The sequence below is a fragment of the Phalangium opilio genome, unplaced genomic scaffold, assembly GCF_054372755.1.
Source record: "Phalangium opilio isolate 3A_F unplaced genomic scaffold, DU_Popi_V2 ptg000070l_1, whole genome shotgun sequence".
In the NCBI taxonomy this organism is placed as follows: Eukaryota; Metazoa; Arthropoda; class Arachnida; order Opiliones; family Phalangiidae; genus Phalangium; species Phalangium opilio.
Genome location: NW_028324182.1, coordinates 15917657 through 15940385, shown reverse-complemented (window position 1 = coordinate 15940385; position 22729 = coordinate 15917657). Strand labels below are relative to the sequence as shown.

The 22729-nt window shown below is 39.7% G+C and overlaps 1 protein-coding gene across 4 annotated transcripts in view; it reads right to left on the bottom strand.

The window, feature by feature from the left end:
- LOC149661988 (irregular chiasm C-roughest protein-like) overlaps nucleotides 1-22729 on the bottom strand; it is a 189720-nt gene that overhangs the window by 83043 nt on the left and 83948 nt on the right. For all 4 annotated transcript variants that reach the window (XM_089843579.1, XM_089843575.1, XM_089843580.1 and 1 more), the window contains exon 4: nucleotides 6551-6597. The gene's annotated coding sequence lies outside the window, so the exon portion shown is untranslated. The remainder of the gene's footprint in view (nucleotides 1-6550; nucleotides 6598-22729) is intronic.

Genomic DNA, 22729 nt, shown 5'->3' with positions numbered 1-22729 from the left:
CTTGATAGTGAGCTATGGCTATACCTCCGCGCTCTTTTGTCGGACAATGGAGCTCTGAACGAACAGAGGGTGTTGTGGGTATATAGTTTACGCGTCGGAAAAAAAAGAACGGCGGTTATAGTTTTTTGGGCTTATGGGATCCACGGAATGACTATCTTGGGTGGCGAAGAGCCAGGAACGTCTTTTTTCGTATCTCAACTCGAGATTGGAACAAGAACTAAACTAAGCCTTGGCTATAAACCCAATGATAAGGCGCGTGCAAGTAAATATGGGCTTAAGGAATTCTATCCTTGACACGAACTGTAAAAAAGGCGGGAAAAACAGCTCTACGGTAAGATAAAAGCTTTGAGAATATAAGGGTAGACCAAAAACTCGTGGAAGGGAAGGGCTCCTGGAAAATTTTTCGCGCCTGAAGACACTCGAGAAAAATAACATTGGAGAATGGGGTATACAACATAGCGTTTTCTTAGACTATCTTTCATCCTTCGCACCTAGGCTAGGCCTAACGCAATTTTAGAAGCCACGCGCCTTTTATAGCTTTTCGGTATACAAAAGGACAAAGTCTATTGTACGCGTATACAAGTAAAGTTAGTTTCTATCTGACGATGAAATGATTTGAAGGAATGACCAAGGAAAAAAACTTAAGTTTGGCAACTGAATTTTCGAGGCATTTTCGACCGAGTTTGATGGTGGCTTGAATTTGTTAGTCTTTAACACGAGAGTTTATAGGATGTTTAAGATACATTGCTTCCTAGATTAGGGCTAACACGGGCGTCGTATAAAAACAGAAACGCCTTTAACGTTTCAAATCTGGGAAGTTTCTATGGAAAAGAGTATACGAGGAAGGAAGAAAGAAACCGCTTAGTTTCGGCGGTGGACGCCGATTTTTCTTCCCTTTGAGAGAAAAAACCATATCCAGAGTAATTCAAACATTGCCTCGTAACCAAAGGCAGGCGGAATGATACCAAATGATATTTTCTCGTAGAAAGTGAAGGAATACCAGCAAACTCCTACGAAATTTGAGGGTAGGATCTAAGGGCCTGCCTTTTTTTACGACCCATATAGAATAAAAATGAAGGAACGAAAAAAATAACAGGCAAGAGAAAAAACAGAAGCGGTGTAACGTAATAAGGGGAAAGTTTACCAAGAATGGATAGGAGGAGAAGAAAGGGCGCCAAAAAGGAAGAAAAGTTGCCAGAAAGAGGAGCAACATTTACGCTTTTCCTCGTGTTCGGGCCCGGTGAAAAGACAAGTGTAGTCTCATCCATGGAATAAAGCGAAACGATAGCTTGGACGCGTTTGTACCCATAACGCAACTATCTTTCTCACCTTCCCCATTTCTCTCTGTTGACACTAATACCGCGTACATTGAGCGAAAAGATTTTGCAGAGGGTATGGGGAATGGGATGTCTCTCAGAATGGAGCCAGTGTAGATTTAAATTATTATATCGAGGGAATTTCTCCATAAAAATAGACGAATGTTACAATAAAATGTTGTTGCCTTAAAGCGAAATTCCATAGTTTTACTTAATTTTAATTCCGACAATGCCGGCGTTAAATTTTATTGTTCAATTACTAAAAAGAGGCAACTTTACAAAGGTTTTATGTTTGTTAAGTATTCTCCACGCGTTACTCCCGTTTTCAAGCCCTAATTTCCTAATAATCCCGTCGAAAGAAGACATTGTTTTTGTCCAAGGGTATATGTTTTGCCAAGTAATTTCTTTCTTTTTTTTCTTACAGTCTGTCGTAAAAACTAAGGAATGTCCTCTAACAAGACCAGGTTTGGTTGGGGTGGTGATTTTTTTTTTCGTTCATTCCCATTGTTTTCTCTCATTTCCGAGCTATCTAGTTCCTTCAATTCCGGAAGAGCGCGAGGGGCCAAGTAAGATAAAAAAAAGATAAGAACTTCTTCTTCCCACCCTTAGCAATTACTCGGCCATCTGGCCTTGCCGATTCAATTACGACCACATCGATTGTCTATCGGGTAGTGTCCGTAAGGTCAATGAAGGAAACGAGGGAAGTAGACTGACTGTATTGTTCCAAGTACCTCGCGAAGAAGACAACGTTTTTACCAAGAACAGAGGAAATCTTATAGAAAAAAGAAAGAATCTGGACAAATCTAGGAACCCTTTCTGGTGAATGGAGTATAAAATACTAGTCACAGTAAGACGTTGCTTCCCGCGGGTTCTGGCTTGACTCTTCTTTTCGGACCCTGACGGCGTTCACTGATCTCATTAGACACTGCCTATAAATTCCCTTCTCGATCAATCACGCCAACGCGCCGACACAAAGACAAGGGTCCGCGGCAAGAAATACTTAAAGAATCTTAGATCATGAGAAGAATCGAAAGTTCCGCTTCAAGCCGCAGTCCAAGAGTCAAAGACGTAAAGGTAAAGACCAACTCACAGAAAACATTGCTCGAATCAGTGTCTCAATAAATGAAATTGTTTAGAGTTTTGGTAATCAGTGGTTAGGTCACACTCGTGTAGTTTAGAAAAAACTTATTACTCAGTCAAGAAATAATTTTTAAGCTCACCGCAGGAGGGACTAAGCGCACGCGAGATAAGAACTGGGTCAATTACAAATCCCTCTAAAAACTTGGAAGAAAAAAAATGCATTCAACCGCGACCATGCAGCTTTTCAAAAGCTTAGAACAAAAGACAACTGTCGTCTTAGAGCTAAAAATGCAGAAAACCGACGGCAACATTCTATTCATTTCTCAGTTTCAGTTTCCAAAAGAAAAAAAAAATTAAGCCATTCTTTTTAATTATTATTTCGAAATCGAGCCCTTCATACTCTTTCTCTCTCTCTCTCTCTCTCTCTCTCTCGTGAAGAATTCCGCCCGGAACAAAAAGATCTTACAAGCGTACGAAAAAGGGAAGAAAATGAATTAATTTAAAGAAAATCGGAAGAAAGGCTCGGACAAGGAGGAAAACTATAGGACCAAAAGAGCTCGCGAAGGAAAGACGCCACTGCCGCCCACCGGAAACGAAGTCGTTGAATAGGAAGTGATTAGTTAATGAAGATCTTAAGTTCCCTTCAGGACGGACGGACACCATCTAACTTAAGCCATTCTTCAAATATAGTCGCGGGTGCTATACCTATTGTAAGACGCGCGGATAGCGAGCGCTAGAGGTTAGAAAAGGCTAAATAGCCGCGTATGACTGTAGCTCAACGGTGCTCCGTATTACAGGAAGAGTCAGGCGTGAGTAATTGACACTAGGGAGTAAGGGACTTTTAGCCGCTGACCCTTACAAGTCCCTACTTATTACAACAGCCTCGCTGTATGGATGATTAACGCGAAATAACGAAGTTACTCGCTCGAGAGTGGCCCGCCTGCCCGCTTCCTACAATTCCTCTGACCCTTTTCTCCAGTGCCATCTCTAAGCGAACGCCTAAATTAAGTCGCTATATACTTCTCCTCACTCGTTAAAAGAGACGAATCTTATAATATAATCTTCCTCCGAGACAACGCGTAACAACCAACCAAAGTTAAAAATATATATTCGGGTAGTGAAAAATCAATAAAATTAAAATAATAAAGTCAACAAACACCAAAATATAAAATAGTATCCATTCAAGATTTGAAATAACGTATAAATTATCTTCTTTATATATATATTAAGGGTTACGCTAACATAGTGCTCCCAAAATATTTTAGAGGGTCCTTTTCACCCACCACCTTCATCTTTCGCAACTCTCAAATTCGTCGTCGAGTCGCGCTGAGGTTTTAACCCCAAAGGACACGCGGGAAGAGGCATTGCGAGACCCTGAGTACTTAAAAATAGAAAACTCTTATATTATATTTATAAGGAACCCAGGAAGAAGCCGCTCCCGAGATCTAGTAGTAAAGTTTTCCAACGCGGAACTCGCTGAAAATCTATATATATATAGATATATATATATATATATTCGGGCATCGAATGCATAATTCAAGCTTCTTCCCAAGCGAAAGATGCGCAGCGCGTGAGAGAGAAGGCCATCGAATATTACACGCATAAACGCTCGGAAGGGGTGGGATATGTGGACGAAATATACGTCTTTTATAACTCCTATCTAGCGACGCTTAGGAAATGCCATAACTAACGCCGAAGCTTCTATCTTTATATACACGTATATCTACGGTACAATCTTATATATCATTACCATATAGCTACTGCTAGCAGGGCCACACGCGTTTTCTCTAAGTTTGCAAAAATCAATTCTTTCGGGAAATCGTAGACGATATTCGGTCCCTTCTATTTCTTCCCCCTTCCTCCCTCCCCCACCGTTATATCTTAGAAGGATAGGAAAGGCACACGGCTTCTTCTTCTTCTTCTTCTTCTTATAATACGTATATATACAGTGTGGCGCATCTGCATGTTATTGGCATTGGAGAAATATATCGGTATAGGGTTGGTGGGTGTGTCCGGATGACTTCAGTTTCTCTAGCTGCCTGAGTGAACTTTGACGCGTCCTACCTGCATGCGGTATACGCGCAGAATATAGAGATAGCTAGCGAGGATAAGGAAGTAATCGTTAGAGAACCCTGGCATCACGATAGAAATAATGGCAACTGTTGCGGTGACATATTAACTTCATATAGTGAAAATTGCTGAATGTGACTGATGCCGGTTGAATTTCTCGGGGGAAAAAATTAAAGGAAGATACAATTAAACGTCGATAATAAATTTGCAAAGATTTTGTTACATCGTGCTAAGCCTGAGCCTGCAACTCGTCAATCTCAATTTTAAATGAATCACAGCGAACGTGTCTCGCGCTTAAAACACTATATAATCACGTGATATGTTTCCCAATACGTTATTTAAATACTGAATGTTTAATAGAAAGCTTTACACTAAAGAATTTGCTTAACCTAGTAATGTGGTACTCTATCTCGCGGATAAGAGCGCGAGAGAAGAAAGGCGCGAACAGTTTCCAGATTTTGATATGCATAACATTTACCAGGACATAGATTCGGGTAAAATAATCGATTAAGGATAGTCTTATTATTAGACTGTTTAGTAAGAAGCTACGTACGGTTTTTCTTTCAGCAGACATATGCCGTTCCGTGTTTTCGCAAATCAAATATACGAAGGAGAAAAGAGACTCAATCAGATACGAAAACATGTTATTTATTTTGGGCAACGGACTGAGAAATGTCATTGGGTAAATTCTAATACGACACTATCTTCTGTTTACCAATTCGCCAAAACCCATAACGTAATCACGGACTCTCTATCTCTATAAAGAGGATCGGCAATGAAGGAACCGAATCTAAATAGGCTATTGGAACGGTTTTCGTACCGACAAAATGCCCAGCATTATTTATAACATCCATGTATGGCCTAATCAAACTCCCACCTCCAAACATAGGCAATTTTAAACTGCAAACATCGACTTTAATATAAAATAAAACATTAAAATCTAGGCAATCTCATTTGGGAGTATTTGAAAGAAAATTACAATTTTTCGTGGTGCTAACGGAGAAACGCGAAAAATCCATCATCATGTTTTTGGTTTTTAAATCATTCATGGAATATACGAATATTTACGTGTGGGAACTTATATAACAGAACAATCTTGGTAATAGGCTGTCACTTTCTACCCCTCACAACCAATAACCAAGCAAGTAGAGCCCCAATTAAAAGAGAAAGGAGGGAGAGAGAATGTGTATCTGTCTATTGGTTACAGAATTTACAACCTGACGTTATGTAGAATAGATTATGTTATCTGGTTTTGACTTTGAAATAGTCTTATCTATAGTGGTGGGGTAAACAAGGCCCAATAAGTTGAAGTTCAATGCTCGCTATAGGATAGCGGTATAGAAAGCTAATTCCGAAAGTTAATCAATACATATAGAAAGGGTGGTATATATGGCGTTAGCAACGTAATATTGCGTTTGTACACTTCAACACCTGCGGAGGAAGACACGGCTAAGAATTGTTATGATTTGTTATACGAAAAACAGCGGGAACTGCCATGCAATGCCGTGTTCATATTGCAGCTATATTTATCGTTGAATATGATTTCGTTAACGAAAATTTTGTATTTTGTTTCGTGTCAGCTATAGAATCTGGTGGATTGGTAATATTGAAGTCTAATATAAAGTCTTTGTGTCCCCCTCCCATTTTAAAACGGTCTATTTTCTAAATTAATGAAAAACAGCCTAAAATATTTGCGTTCTATGGAATATTAGCATTGCACACCCCTAAATATGTCATACGTCATTTATAATAGCAGTATAAGGCGAGAAAACCTTTGCATACGTAATTGAGAACCTCAAAATTAAAACGCTCTAATAATTAAAATTACAAAGGAGAGGTGTTAAAACGTTTCGCTAAATTCCCTGCACGGTTTAAAGCAATTTTAAACGTTTGCTACACCATTTAATAAAATTAGACGGTAAGCCTATTTTGCATCACCACAGACGCGGGTACATCGTAATTATTCTATGTAATACGTGCGAAATAATTAATACCGTTTTAAATTTTAAATCGTGCAAGGAACGGTTGAAATAATTATCTTTGTAACATTAGGTGTATATAATAACGAAAATATTAAAACTTACCTAAATATTCGTCTCTATGATAATCGAGAAAATTCCTCCAAAATGTTCTGCGAAATACACAAGAAAAAACTCCGAATTAAAAATTATAATATTAAACTCAAACCGTCCGCGAAGAAATAAAAGCTTTTTGTGAGTCATTTCGGATATTTTTTAAAAAAGGAGGGGGTTGGGGTTAATGGGGGAAGGAACGGGCGCATTGTCTTTAAAAGATTTTTTTAAAAGAAGGTCGGCGGGTTTCTAAAAACCATTCCAAGTTTTCCATTGTTTTTCATTAATATAAAAACCTATATTAAAGTACATTTTTAGCCCAATAACCTTAAAATAATAACGCGGAAGCGTTTAAAACACACCAAGATTTATTACAGTAAACGTTAGAGGTCAAATATCAATCTATAATTAAATTTATAAGCTAATAGGTGAAAATAATCATATATAGACCAATAAAAAAGTAACATAGGAGAAAGAAATGTAGAAATTGAATATTTTATTTTTGGTCGTAATTTCGTGTCTCAGGGATAGATAGACTTTTTTAAGACGGAATGGGTAACAGGGTTATTCGGGTGCGCGTCCTAGTCCACGACCCCCTTACCCGTGACGGAGGGGTATGAAAGAAGAGGCGGGTCTTATTTTCGTTATGGCTTTGTATGTATATCCGGGTCAAGTAAACGTCGTCTGCCCGTCGTCTGCCCATTCGTCTGCCAAGTTGGAATGGGCTCGGATTGTAATTTTTGAAATAACATTGTTTAAAAATGGAAGTTACACAAGACATAGGGCTTGCAACTGATAAAAAAACGGGGAAGACCCAAGAAAATTAAAAGTGAGTTAGAATTGAGTAAAAGTCTTCATAGATATTACAGCACGAACAGGTTTTAACCAAACACTAAGCTCACAAAACTCCTGACCATTCACTAAGCCTTGGTTGACTTCATCAAATTCGTTTACAAAATCATGAGGATAGTAGAAATGATTGGCTTAAGAAAGAATTAGCGAACACTTTTCACCTTTACAGATGTACTCCAAATCCAAAACACCGGCGCCAAATTCACTAACAACCTTCTTAATTGCTATTAAAAACAATTCCCGAATAATTGCCTGGACCCTCGCATTTAGACGGCTCCATTTTGAACCCCTGTGAAGACGCTTATCTGTACAACCATAGCCCACTCGATCCGCGCTCTATAGCTATAGCGCGAGCAGCTTGCGTCGTGACGCGCGTGATCGAGTGGGCTATGGTACAACGCAAGAGGGGTCGTAGTCATAGCGACAGAGTTAAACAGGAATTACGTATTTTTGGCCCTCCTTGTCAGCAACGTCACCAATACGTAGTTTTTGTGAGCCAATAAGATAATTTAATTTTTTGGTTACGTGTTGAAGGAAGGGACTATATACTCGTCTATGAGTCGGACTGAAGTAAAGGCCAAACATTGTTTATTCCGTCTTAAAAAAGTCTATCTATCCCTGGTGTCTTGAGAAGAGCGTGCTACGAAGACTAAAATATAAAGGCGAACTCTTTCCTAGTGACTTCCGGAAGAGTCCAAAGAAAAGGGGGGGGGTGGGAAGAAGAGGGTAAAGGACACAAAATGAGAATGATCATAGAAAAAGACCCGCCGTGCGGGCTAAATTGTCGCATTTCCGGTCTCCGGAATTTCCTTTTCTCTATTGGTTCCTCGAGTTTTTAAGACAATAGGCCTCGGGTAATTTTTTTTCTTTCGTTAATATAAATGACGCAGACAACGTAATTTAATAGAACAAATTGTTTAAAAAACACACTTCCGTTCCAAGGTTTATCAAAGTAACTTCTCGAAATAGGCGAAATTGGAACATTTTATTCAACAAATATGAAAAAAAAAACCGACGTTATGTCTGCCTTTCAAAAATAAGAATTCGATTATGAAAAGACCGTGAAAATATATTTATAATTTAACTACACGTGTTAGTATACATTTTCTCATTAATTTGAAGTTCTAAATAAAGAAAAGATGGTAAGAATAATAGCGAACAAACACGAAAATAACGAAAACAAATCCCTTTTCCTCATGTTTCACCCTTTCTCAAAATTAAGTATCAGCATTACCAAGAAATAAGCAAAGGCCCTTAGTAAATTCGCTTTCTAAGTCAAAATATATCGAGATCTTTGGTCCAGGATCCATTGATTGTAGCGTGGCGCCAAGCTGCAGTTATTGAAGACAGGGGGAAACTTTGGAAGGAATTCCCGCACCCAGAGCGCGTGTCTCGGGATCTTTCCTAGCTATTAGTTTTAGGAAAAGATAAAACTATACCGATATAAAAGTACCTATAGTATACGGGGGCCCAAATGATGGTACCATGGCGGAGAGAGCGACGCTATACCTCGTCGTTTTCCACGCTGCCAAATCATTTGCAGAGAGGGGTTTCCTTCCCTCTAGCTACGATTCAATACACCCCCACCCCCGAGCGACGCCAAGATCACCTAGGATCTCGTTAAGTGGACTCACCTTCCCTTAAAACCCTGGCAAACTCTGTCCCTTTCCCATCTTCCTTCGCTCCTCATCCTACCGAGGGATGGATACTGGGAGTCTGGTTGGTAACTCAGTGTGTACGGGGGATCCATCTTTACCCTAGCGGACGTTGAAACTCCCAAGGGGGTTTTGGAAACAGCACAACCTCCGCGGATATAGACAACCCCGGCAGAAAAGACTCTAGTACACCGGTTTTTCTTTCTCGCATCCTCATCCTTTTCTCCTCTCTATAGACGTGTTGGCCTTATATAGGTACACTGTCAGTGTTTATACGGATACTACGATATACGGTTACTACGATATACGTACTACCGAAACAGGCTCATTAGTACCGTTGCCAAATGTTGTCCTTTCAACAAAGTCGAGCGAGAGGGTGTTTGGGCGGGGGGGGGATACAGAAAGAGAAGGTTTCTTTAACGGATAACGATCTCTATCTTTTGTTTTTCTTCATGCCGTTTTCTCAATAAATATACTCCCTTAAAGAGAAAGATCGCTATAGCCAGTACGTTCTATTTACCAGGAAAAAAGAAACGGTGGTATCCGAGAGCTAAGCGTTTGGTTAAACATCTCGTGCTTCTGTATTATTTCTTACATTTTGATTGGTCTATTAAGATGGGTTTATTTTCAAATACTTTGTTTATTTTTACAGGAAACAATTGGTATCCGAAATGAATCACGTTTTCCATGAGAAGGATTATAGGTCATTTTCCCCAAAGAATAATAAACCTAATTATTTTTGTTTTTGGTATTTGTTTTTCTTGGTCTTTTAATTAAAGTATAAAGTAGTATGGTTTTCGTTTTCCATTGCACGTGTGGGATTTTATTATTATTATTTTTTTTTAGTTGTGAAAAATCCCTTTTTAGGAGAATCCATCTTTTCATCAGCGAGCTTATAAAAAGGAGAGCGGGAAATGGGGTCTAAAGCCCAGGCAACTATATTAAGGAGGTGAACTGGGTCCCAAAGACGTTATCGCGGCCAGGCAAAAATCCAGCCCAAAATCAATCACATTCGCGTCTTTCCAGCTATTTTTTCCCTCTACGTAGGGGTTTTCCAATATAATATCCTAGACGAGGTGGATTGTTACAATAGAAGCTTCTGTTTCTAAAAAAAGGGCTAAGTCCTTGATAAATCACCCCGTGCGAGCTTGGAGTTGGCTTTTCATCGCGGGCGGGCTAGCGAGCTAAATCCTTCTTCGCCGCTATTATAAACTTTTCAGTGTTCACGGATCATCTCTCATAGGACGTTTCCTTCATCCGCCCTTCCGGCCTCAGAAATCTTCTAGCGCTTCTTTTTGTAGCCTTTCAACCCGCAATCCTCTTGGTTTTCCATCAGTTAAGAAATAAGCCGACCGCGTACTCGTTTCTCTCCACAACTTAACCATACTTTTTTTTTCTTCTTACGTTCGGCCACTTCCATTAAATCACTCGGTCCTCACACCACGGAGCCGAGTTCAGCTTAGAATTCATACGATCCGAAACTAAAGAACGGATATTTTTCCTTTGATTCCAAAAAAAGAAGGAGACCTATTTACAAAACTAACGAGTTCTCGAGTCAAAATTTCTCAAAAGGGTCAAAACCGACCGGATCTTTTCTCTTTGAACAGCGGGATGTTCTACTACGTCTTTCTCCTTCTGTCTTTTGTCATCGCGTCCACTTTCTTTAAGAATACGGTCAAAAAGAGACGAGTAGAAAAATCCATCATGAAAAAGGAAAAAGAACTTCCCAGACGACATCGTTACGAAAGGGTGATGATTCCCTGGAACTAGTCTCCATTGGCGAGAGCGTCACATCAGTAAACGAGTGTGTTTGACCGCCATCGGCACTCGGTCCATCTCGGTCTCCATTTTCCAAGGACCTCGATTCAACGTGGGAACGAATGATTTCTTCTTCAGATGGTCAAATTTAAAGAATCTAAAAAAAGAATTTATCCGAGATGGGTCCGCGGATGGCTTTAGAGTAGACAAACCGATGAAAACTGAAGTAGGGTCTTTGAAAATCTACACTCGAGGCCATTGAAAGTATAGCGTACATCGCGCGCCAGACGGGTAAACAGGCGAGGCTGGATCGGTGGTCTAGTTGCTCGGCCAAGTCCTTTTTTCTTCAAACAGGCCGCTTCCAATAATTCTGAGCGAGAATCCGGGCCAAAGTGTATCGAACGGATTTCACTGACTCGAGAACATTGAAAAGCCGAAAGTTTATATCGTTGGAGTGTTTGGAATGCAGACAACATTCAATTTCGCTTTGGGGCGTACATTATCGGTTCGAGTGTCAATAGAGGAGTTCTCTAATCAATGACGAGGGCAGTGCCCGTTATTTTTCTCCCGCTCGTCAGAGGATCGACGCGTGTAGGTCATCCTAAAGGGCTTGAGTGGGAAGGAAAATGTTACTCTTTGCCAACAGTTTTCCCCGCAAGATTACTGGCAAGTTTTCGTCTGAACAAAATGGTAGTAGACGCGCTCCTGTAAGACCGAGTTTGTCCGCCGACGGTAAAGCCTATACTTTTCTCTTTTCTTCCTTTTCATCCCCATCCTCCATCCTCTCTCTTTCTCTACATCTTCTCCCGAAGCTCCTCAGCCTCGCAGTTTCTGGGCCTAAAGAGGATTTTTTTCGCTTCTTTAGACGCTCGATTTCTCGCCAAGGTTCGATGCGTTTCTTTCCGAGATGATGATGAATGACCCGAGTGGATCTCGGAAACGAGACGCTGAATGCCAGCCTCCGCCCATCACCCATCCCTATCTCCTCACCTAGGCTTAACATCGTCCCATTCTACCCCAAACCCCACCTTCCCGTCTTAAAAAAGAAAAAAGATGTATAAGAAGAGAAGTCATCGATACCGGCGATACCGAAACATCTTCACACACACATACAACGTTAGGGGCTAGCCTCAAAAACGCCCTTCCAGCCACCATCGCCCGTTATATTGCTCGTCAGATATTACAGGAAGAGCAGCGCGACTAAGGAAAAAATTTATTTTCGCAACGTAAGGTTAAAAACTTTGAGATTTTACGATTACCGCACGCGTTGATATGACGAAGTATAGATACTTTTAGAAACTACCGTTACTATATATCATTTAAAAGAGTCGTTATGAACTCTACTGAGAATTAGGCTAAACTAGGCCTATTTACATCTGGTATAAATGGAAGAGATGCCCGTGGCCCTATTGATAAGAAAGAAGCGGTTCAAATTCGCACACTCAACTAATAAGGTCTGTTCATTCAGTCGTTGCAATGGGAAACGTGTTTATAATCTTTTGCCAGCTCTTTCCAATCAGCATTGACACTCTCAACTGAAAGAGATACTCGTTTCGTTTTTGGGGGCGTCCGAATAAAGTTAATTATATCTATATATGTACACGAGTTTCATCATTCCCCTAGTTTTCGAAGTGAGCTAGGCTCAATGTAGAGGTATTTAATACCCGACTGCTCATCGTGTATAATTGGCAGAGCGTCCCTTTCCCCTAGCAAGTCGCTTCAGGGACTGTGTCTCTACGAAAGTACTTGTAAATTAGGGGGGATACTGTATTAAAGGGATGCAAAGTTTCTAATTGAATAATACCTAGACGCGATTCCAGGGATAAGGGGGTAGAGGCGAATGGCCAGCAGAAAATAGAAAGAGTTTGTTGCAAATAATTCTTTGTTCATTCAGGCAAAAATGTCGTTACGCAAAAGCCTATATAGAAAATGAGGCCTGTTCATACCCGGTAAATCTTATTATATTCAAACCAACCATCGAGTCTAACAGTTATCAATTTAAAACCAAAATAATGCTTCTATACGCTTCGCAAACTGGATGTTCATATAAGTTATTTTATTTGAAATCAAATAAGAGCTTTGGTTGAAATTAAAATACTGATGTGTGAACAAGGTTTTGATAAGAGAGTGAGTGCACTGGGAGAAACGAAAAATTTGTGACAATACGTGACGTCCCGCGGGTTTTACCTCCGTAATTAAATATATATATAGTTTATAAATATCCAGTATACGAAGAGGAAAAGTTACCATGCAAGAGATAAAACGGAGCAAGGATTAAAACGTCCCCAACTACAGTTTTTGTTTCGCAACAAAACAACGAGAATTATACGTATATATATAAATAATTTCGCGATGCAGTTTCTACATCGCAAATATTAATTGCCATCACATATAGCTGGCGAACAATGGAAGGAAAAGGTATTTATATGTCAAAGGTGGATCCTAGTGAGCGCGGTTTTCATTCTAATCAAAATTGTAACGGGCGAAAAGTAATGGATTCGAGGAACAAAAAAAAATCGACCTGTATAGATAAAAGGTAAGTATATGGAGAAGCTATTACTTCCGTAGCCTAGCGACACCTTCGCAGTTCCCAATTTTCTTTTCATCGTCGCGAAAATAAGAAAAAGAGGGCCCGAGGGATTTAGTAAGAGGGACTGAATCAGAGAGAGAAAGAAAGAAAGGAGAGAACGAGAAAAGAAAGAAAACTTAACGTTTTTGTTTCTAGTCATTACTGGAGTAATGACATCGAAAAATTATTAAGGCCGGCCCCCGCGCCACAGCAGCAGTGCATGCCGAAGGAAACTCGCCTAGCGACGATTAGAAGAAGCGGAAAAGGGATTTCGAACGACTCGAGAAGAAAGAGAACGAACTAAGAGTGTACAACACCGCGAGAAAGAAAACTGAAAGAAAAGTAAGCTGGGGAGTAGAAAAAAAAACCTAAATAGGAAAACACCTGTTACTGTCATTTGAAAATGCGCGTTTCGCTTCTTTCCATTATTCTTCTTCTTCTCTTGGAGAGTACGACTCTAGAGGTTCTCATTCTCTCCTCTTACCTTCGTTTTCTACCCTTTATTCGTTCGGAAGGCATCTTAAGACTTTTCCGAGAGTCTTAACCGCGCCGCGCTATAGCTCGCGCCAAAGTTTCACCTCCGACCTCGTTATAGCCACCCCTTGGTCTAAAAAGAAAATAAGGGATAGGTTGGGAGAGGGGGGGGCTTCCGACGACCCGATGGATACAGGGACTAGAATGGAAGACGGAAAACAAAAGAGGTAGGGAAAATATACGAGACTCGAATCGTAATGAGTCTCCAACAATTGCGAATGAAAACGCTGACAAAGCCCCGGGAAAAGTTCTCTCTTTTCTTATTTCTTTCCGAATACGGCAGAATGCTCTCTCTCTCTCTCCCGAGCTTCCATCCCAATCCTGGCTCTTCATCGGAAGGGAATATAAGATGATCTCTTTTTTCGTATCTCGGATAACTATGAATACCAACTACCGAAAATATACTCCCCTCCCAAGTCTAGCTCGAGCAAACTTTGAATATTTCAAATCTGTTTAAAATCCAGAGGTGATACAAAGAACTGCACTATACCCATGAGAATATCATATATTTTTTGTTTAAAGAATCTACAGTTTAGTATTTATTATTGTTGCTTGGCTAGAAAGATGATCAAACGTTCTTAGTAACACGTATGAATTCTTGATTCTCTCTATTAAGATGAATAAATAACCTAAACCTTTTTCAATAAAGATTACGAAAAATCCCAAGGTTGTTTCCCCGATTTATTTTTAGTTTATTAAATACTTTTCTTTCTTAGTAAAATAAAAAAGAAAGGGGTAGACGTTTATTCGCTTTCTTTTTCGATCCCAATAAGCCCCTTAGAGCATCGAATTCAAATCTATTCGTAGAGAGGTTGTCGAATTCCGTCAACAACCCTCCCACCTTGAAATGAAATCGGATATGGAGAAATCTAGCAATCGCCAGAAAATAATATCGTTTAAAGTAAAACGAGTAAGGCAAAAAAATAACTTTCTCTTTCTCTCTTCCCCTAAGGGGATAGTGGCGAAAAACAAAATGGGATATTCATAGGAAAAAAGAGCCCCTTGGTGGAGGAACCAATTACATTCGATATTGCCTGGCACGATCCAGTCACGAGGAAGGTAGCGGGTAGCATCTGCCTCTTGGCAGAGCCTCACACACACACCCATACACAAAAAAATAAAAACATCTAGGTATATCTGGCTCCTTATAAAACTAGTAGAGATATAGGGTAAAAGGCAATAATGTCCAGATAGGGAATACCAAAAAATATATGTATCCTAGACGACAGAGCTAGCTATAGACAATCGTGACGTTATGTGGGATCCCAAACTCTCAAAAACAGAAGGATACAGGAATACGACGACCCGCGGGGCTACAGGAGAGCCAAGAGGAAAAAATAGTTTTTGGTAGTAGAAATCAAAACCTTTTCTTTTTATATATATCTCCAGTTTCTCTCTTTCTCTCTCTCTCTCTCTACCAGCAACAACGTTATACAAATCCTCTTTTCTCGCGCCTCTTTTTTCTCTTCAAGTTGAAATTGAATCTAAGGAATATGACCGTATTTGCCTTCGTTCGGACGCTCCGAGATTCGAAAAAAAAAAATAAAGAAATACGACACGATTTCGATGCCAACTGCAGCTACCCTCGGATTTTGACTCTAAAAAGTGTCGAGGACAGTCAGAAACAAAAGAGCTCCAACGTTTTATCAAAACAGACCATGATGGAAAACAAGATGAAAGACGTGTACTTAAAACGGAGTTTGAATTCGCCCGCTGTATCCCCTTCCCATTCTCTGTTTGGAGGTAGCAATTTTTCGAGCTATATTTTTGGGATTGCCAAGCGCTTAAAGGCGCAAAAACATATAGCAGCCGTTTCATCCGGAAGAGAAAAAAAGGAGCCTTTCAAAGGAAGGGAGAAAAGGAGTGGAGGAAGTATATAGAGAAATATAGAAGAAGGGATATATCTGTTAGCCGGCTAAGAATCGAGGGGTTTGTGACGCGAGATTGTGCAGCCAAAGAGAAAAGGTCGAAATGGAACAGAAAAGCGGCAGGCCGTAAATTTTTGAGATGGCCCTATTGAAGTCGCCATGTGGAACGGCAAACTGAAACTTTTTCGTTTTTCCTATTTCAGACCCTCCTTCTCTCCACCCTAAGTATATTTTATATTTTTCTATATATATAACGTATTTTCTATTCTTTTATTCGAGCACGTATAAAAGGGATCATAAACATCTTTGTTACGTTCTTATATCTTCGATATTATTGTAATTTTATTTTCTAAAAATTGAAAAGGAGAGAAAGAACTGAAAAAAGAAAAACACAACATATTTTGGATGAAACCCCTATATGTCGGCTTACTTCCGAACATCGGCGTGTTGCGGGTGAAACATTTTTACAGGCGTAAATATAGTAATGTGTAAACTAGTTTCCTATGAATTGTAAATGTCTCATTTAACCATGCACCGTTTATATAATTGAATAATTAATAAGTTTTATCATACTTATTTTCAAAAAGGGAAAACCAATACTGATTAATCTTTAATTATCGTAAACGTATCAAGGCAGTGGGGAGATCAGATCAGCCCATTAAGATCTGGCGTAAATATAGCAGATCAAACTAGGTCTGAAAATGGCGGCGTTAGGTCTGCGGGAACGAGAAATAATAAAGGAAAACCGAAGGAGGTCGACTTGTAATTAGTTTGGGCAGCGTGAAAGACGAAGGTCTAGCTAACTGCCCTTCCCACCACTTTCTCTTTGCCTTTCGCTAGACCACAGCAGCGATCGGAGCTCGCTAGGTTTATGCCAAATAAGTTTGGCGGTAAATCTAATGATTCCGCTTCCGAAGTTGGTTGCCGGTACGTGGTCCAGTATCGATAAAAGCCAGGCTATAGCATAAAGGTAGAAAAGGTAGTGGGAGTAACAGTTAAGTCAACTCTAGGTATGTCATTTGTTTATAGGGGAGCTGGTAAGGCTCCGTTCGACAAGAATCAATGAATGAAGTCAACGTCTACGCGGAGAAGCTTTACGGATAACTTCCACGCACTGGAGTTCATAATATCTACGCGAACAAATTGAATAAGAGGGGATGAATGGGGGTTTCTTCATTCGCTACGGGAGGGAACAATGAGAAATTACACGCCAGTATAACTTACAACAGAGACGTTATCTCAGTTTTGAATTGCAATAGGTATAAATAACCGCTACCTCTGTTTTCCAATCTCTTCTGATATCAATTCGAGTCAAAAATAATGTAATATCGATAAGTTTGTCACTGAAATAAGGAGTATTTTCGCTAACTCAAAAACCTTCCTAGAGAAGCGACCAACCTCTGACGAGGCTGGACGGCCAAAAGAGCTGCAATGAATCTTGCATGTCACGTTTTTTGCAAAAATCGTGTCTATATCTATTACATGGGAAAAAAAACCCTTATGAAATTCAGCATTACGGCAATGGAAAGAGTCATACTTATCAAGTTTACGTTATGTTTAGTCGAACTTATAATTTATCGAGGCATTCTCCGCTTGAAATGCTTTTACAAAACTTACACTGAAGAGGACAATTTGAAATTATTACGGCGAGCTCACCCTGCGCGATTTTATACGGTCGGTATGAGTTAAGTTAATCGATATGGAAAACGTGTTATGGTGGTCAACTCTTAACAGGAACGAAGGGTATTCGATGAAGGATGTTGGTAATTTCTCGAAATTCATTTTGAACGACTGGCATCGTCTCAGTCGCGATTTTCATCGTGTACAAGGTTACACTCTACCCTTTCTCTCACTCAAATCACGGCTTAAGCTCGACCTTTCAACGTGCAAACCCATCATGAACTTTCTTCCCCTAAACGCGTTTGTAAAACGTATGGAATTTTCTAGATATACACTCTAAAACGCGTGCGGGACTTGAAAAGGAAAAGTATACGCGAGTTTTACAACAACCCCGCCAGTTCTGTATAATTATTCCGTTACTTAAAAGTATGTTAGTAAAGGTTGGAGAAGAGGTCTTTTAAAATTCTCCTTGATCATTGGGCTGCAGAATGTTCGGAATCAGGCGAGCGGAAGGGAAATATCGAATTTAAAGTTTCCTTCTCGACGATGTTAATTCCCCGCGCGTAATTCCGACAGGTTAATGCTTAGAAAAGTAAGAAATTTGGTTAAGTTATTAGTCATAAAAGGGGTGGGTTTAATCGCGAGTTGAATATGGAAAGGGAATTTACATTAAATAGACATTATCTCAAATCGCGTTACAATTCCCATTTCCCCTCAAACTTCGTTATCAACTGATAATATCAATTAATTAAAATATGACAATGTATGTTTTACTCAAAGTTCTAGATATTAAAGTTCAAAATTCATTGCATCTTTACGCGAATTCATCGTAAGAATACTTAATAGTACAGCTTGTCTAGAATGGTGAGAGAAAAATCGTTAAAACACTCACTACATTCTTCAAACTTGACACACGACCTAAATAAAGCATTGTCGATTAACGTGTCGTGTTCTGTAGTAAGTATATGGTTTGAAGAATCGATATCACCAAAGTATCATTTTCATATCTTGCACGATTATGAATGATAACTATCGTTAAATATAAAATATCCAACACGAAGCTATAGTGATTTTTATACTTTATAAAAAAAATCAATTCAGTTTACTCTTATATACCAAACTATTTTAACAATAGCTGGAGGGATTGGAATATTTGAAATGTAATCCTTTAAAGTCCGAAATATTTTACAAGCCAATCGACTCGCGTTAGACGCGTGGGTATATATGAAGCACTTTTGAATCCGTTACTGGTTGAAAATTTGCGATGTTTGGGTTAATATAGTCTAAGGTTTAAGAGGCTACGAGTTAGTTAACTAGCTATAACTCCTTCTCGCGCAATTGGTTTAATTCACGGTTACTTGACGCATAATGAGATGAGAATTCTCGGGAGTGATCTCAATGGGCGAATATATACGGAGAAACAACTTTACATCCTAAATTAACTAATTTAACAAGTGACCATATTACTAGTACGCGTCTTTAAAGTGCTCGGTACCTCCTTGCTCCCGAAGCTCTTACGGTCTTATAATAAGAGGGAGGGAGAATTTTGGAAATGGTGGCTAGAGCTGGCTGGCGATTGGGGGCTTGTTGTGGAACGGAGGAAACAAACACTTTCTCGAGCAGCAAAGAGGCCGTGTAATATTATACGATTAGGCATATATTTTCCTTTCTAATTAGCTCCAGAGGAGTGTTTGCTACAAGTAGACCCCCCCTTAGGTTCAGTTAATGCTAATCAAAACAAGAGAGAGTTGGAAGGGAGAAACGAAGACGCGACACTCTCAAGGTGTTTCGTAGAGTTCACCCTGACCGACCTCACTCTTCCTCAGAATCTTATCCTCTCTCCATCCTCCGCGAGGTATTTCCGCCTTGGCGCCAACTTCCGGAGATTGGAGTTAGAGATGATAATAATAATTAGAAGAGGACCCCCGAAGACAAGTTCCCTTCACTAATTACAGACCTCGGAGTTTGTAACTTACAAATTTGCCAGCTACTCTCCTGAAAATATTTGAATATATTCGAATACCACTGGCTCATTCGCGACGACGTTTCTCCCTTATCGAGTTGGTAAGCGCGCGCGGGTTTCCCTTTAGGTTGACCAAGTCGAAATCTCGAAGCACTCGAGCGAGAAGAGAACCCCAAATTTTACTGACAAAATTCCGACTGACGAAGGACGTACTATACTAGCCCCGCTTCTCTGTGTTTAGTTTTATCTAATGTCTACGAGTTTTAATAACGAAGCGTGAGGTGGGGGGGGGGGGTTTGAAAGGAAAGGGTTAAAAATGAAAAGTCGTTCTACTTTCTACCCTCTTAATTACGAGACTCTAGCTACCATCATTCTTTACGCGGGGTGCAACTACTTGAAAATAGACGGAAGCGGATGGTATACAATGGAGAATTTTTGAATTTCGGAAGATGTTGTAGACGTAGACTGGGATGGACTAATGGAAGAGGAAGAAGGAAGGAAGGATGGAGAAAATACTAGCGCTCACGTTTTACAAGACGAAATAATTACGATCTATTTTTATCACGAGTATATTTAGGCACGCGGTTCCAATTAGCGTTACGTAAGGTTTTCAAATGAACGTTTCGCTCCAACAGAAATAATTTTCAATTCAGAATTAATTAATATTAATTAGTTAATTAAAGAAGTGACGTTTTAAATTGGGATGATTATAAAGGAAAGATTGTCGAGTTCGTACGTGATAAGATTGGGGTTTTTGAGTAAGGTTCATTTCGTTTGCCAAGTTTCGTTTTGTGTGAATAACTTATAATTCACGGGAAAAGAAATAATTTTAACCGCACCTATGCAATTAATGGTGAGGAAACCCTCTACCTGACCTATTTCCCAGTTGATTCAAACCTCTATATTGTAAAATTTTTATATTATATTAACAATTACTAAGAGACGTTTTCAGTCAGGCGAAACATTTCATTAGGCACTTTAGGATAAAGAAAAAAACTTTAAATCCCCCCCAAAAAACGAAGGAAAAGTTGGAGTATACCGTATGAAAAATGAAGAAAGAAGGACGAAAAGTTTGGTCGTGGAAACGATTTAAAAATCTTTTTCATTATGGAAATTTAATAGCTGGACCGCTATAGCAGACGCTTGAGCGAGCGAGCTAATCTCGATTCCAACTCACGCGAAGCTCCGTGGACAAATTGCTCAGTCTGAATCGTTTATATCGCCACATTGCGAGTCTGGGAGACAACCTTACGCCAAATGAACCAAACCTCGCTAAGGGAAAAGCGTAATATAATTGTGTCGGTACTAAACTAGAAATAAAATGAATGTACCCTACTAGCGTATGAAGCTAATTTTTTAACTATTAGCGCCAAAACGATATAACATACTCCTATGAAATGAAAGAGAGAAAGCTAAAATAAGTTCCTAAATCTAGAATTAAAATAAGGCGGATACTCTATAGTGTTTGACGCCTTTCCGTGAATCGTATTCGCGTACCATCAATGAATAAAGTTATACGTAAAGTAACGTTAAGTCTCAAAACATCATCTTCATTTCAAACCCATTCAATTGGTGTTCGCGAACACCCAACGAAAGGGCTCGCACACCTTCCACAAAATGTATACCACGTGGAAAACTCCGTGAAAAACCATGATGTAACTTCGTGGGTTTTAGACATAACCTATACGGAACACCGTGGTTGAAACGCATCATAGGTAAATGAATTCGTAACCTCCAGGGAAATTTATTAGACTCTCTGGGAGAGGGGGGTTCCCCATTCCGGACAGCGTTTGCCAAGTTCCGTAACACTCTTTTGAGCTATGACCAAACCGCCACTGGCTCTAGCTCCGGTGTATACACACACAAGGGCGGTAAATACGGCTATAGTTCATTAAAGGTCTAGGACGCTGCGAAAGAGTCGAGAGAGGGGGTACACCTTGATTCATGCGAAGTTCCAAAAAAAAAAGAAGTTAGGCACGCCAAGCTAACAGTACCCAGACATGCACTGAACTATACGTATGTAGAGCATTCCGGTTTGGTTTATATATATATATATATATATATATATATACGGAAGAGTAATGGCAGAATTCCGGTTTGGAGTGTATTAGTAACTATGTAGAAGTAACGCGAGTGCCGGATCCAGGCCTTACTAGTTTTTCATCCAATGGTCAACTGAAAAATTGAGCGGGTTTCGTTCTTTAATTATCCTGGCCTAACGTATTCGTTGTCATGTGAAGAATTTCTTTAACTCTGATTGGATCAGTTGGATAGAGCGTCATTCGACGTTTAGGCAAAATTAGCCAAGGCTTAAGGAAGTCTTTCAAAAACGCGATCTCAATTTGAAAAAGTTATTTGATTGAAAATAATAAAATTAAGTCTTTAAATGTACTCCTAAATTTATCAAAGTCTTAAATATTAAAGTATAATTTTAAGTCTTTTGTCGGAAATCTTTGGCACCGGGTGCTGTAGGATTCACGTAAGATAGCGTGGGGGTGGGAAGAAGTCCAAACTAAATTTTGAGCTTTGGGAAAAAGGATTTCGCGTAGATCTTTTTTCCAGCCCCAGCATAACCAAAGCTGAGCTGAGCTGAGCTTCTCCAAATATAACGGTGGCGAAAAAGGGATAAAGGCGGGGACGAATATTAAATTTATATCGGTCGGAGTCGCCCCCACATTTCTCTAGTAGTAATATAAATTCGTTTTGCAAAAGTTTCCCACCCTTTTCTCCCTTATAAACGTCTTTCTTACGCGACCATCCCCTAATTCACGGACGGGTTTCTATATCGAAAGGTGCATGGCATTGGCTAGCTACGATTATAAAGTAAAAATTGTGGACGACGTTTAGGAATATTTCCAGCAGACCTATTTGGTTGGATTTCACTCGGTTCTTTATCTAAAGCCATGGCCTGAGCGAAAGGATCTCGGGATAGTACGTGGCAAAAGCGTTTATCCGTCCAGGCGTGTGTGTTAGGCCTAGATTAGTTCAAATTGATGCCACCAATTTTGGAAAAGGTCTGGAGTAACGTGTAAAAGACAGATATAGAGACGACAGAAATTCTTCGGATGTGAATTAAATTGGAGTTATCAACTCCTGTAAAAGTTTCCCCTGCCCTAATCCGGATTGGAATAGTCTGTCTACGATATCAAGAACTTCAGTTTAATTTAGTACGATAGTCTGTGGAAAGGAAGGAAAGGGGTGAAAGATAATATAACTAGAAAATCGTGAGTGGGTCGTATTTCAAAACTCAAATTTAATCTGAGAACACGTGGTGGTGGCAAAAGTATACTACCGTCGCTAGCCAGCGCCCATAGGTTTACTTCCGTCCTTTGGTGGCTCGCTTAGTTTTAAAACTGGACGGTGTTGGGGAGG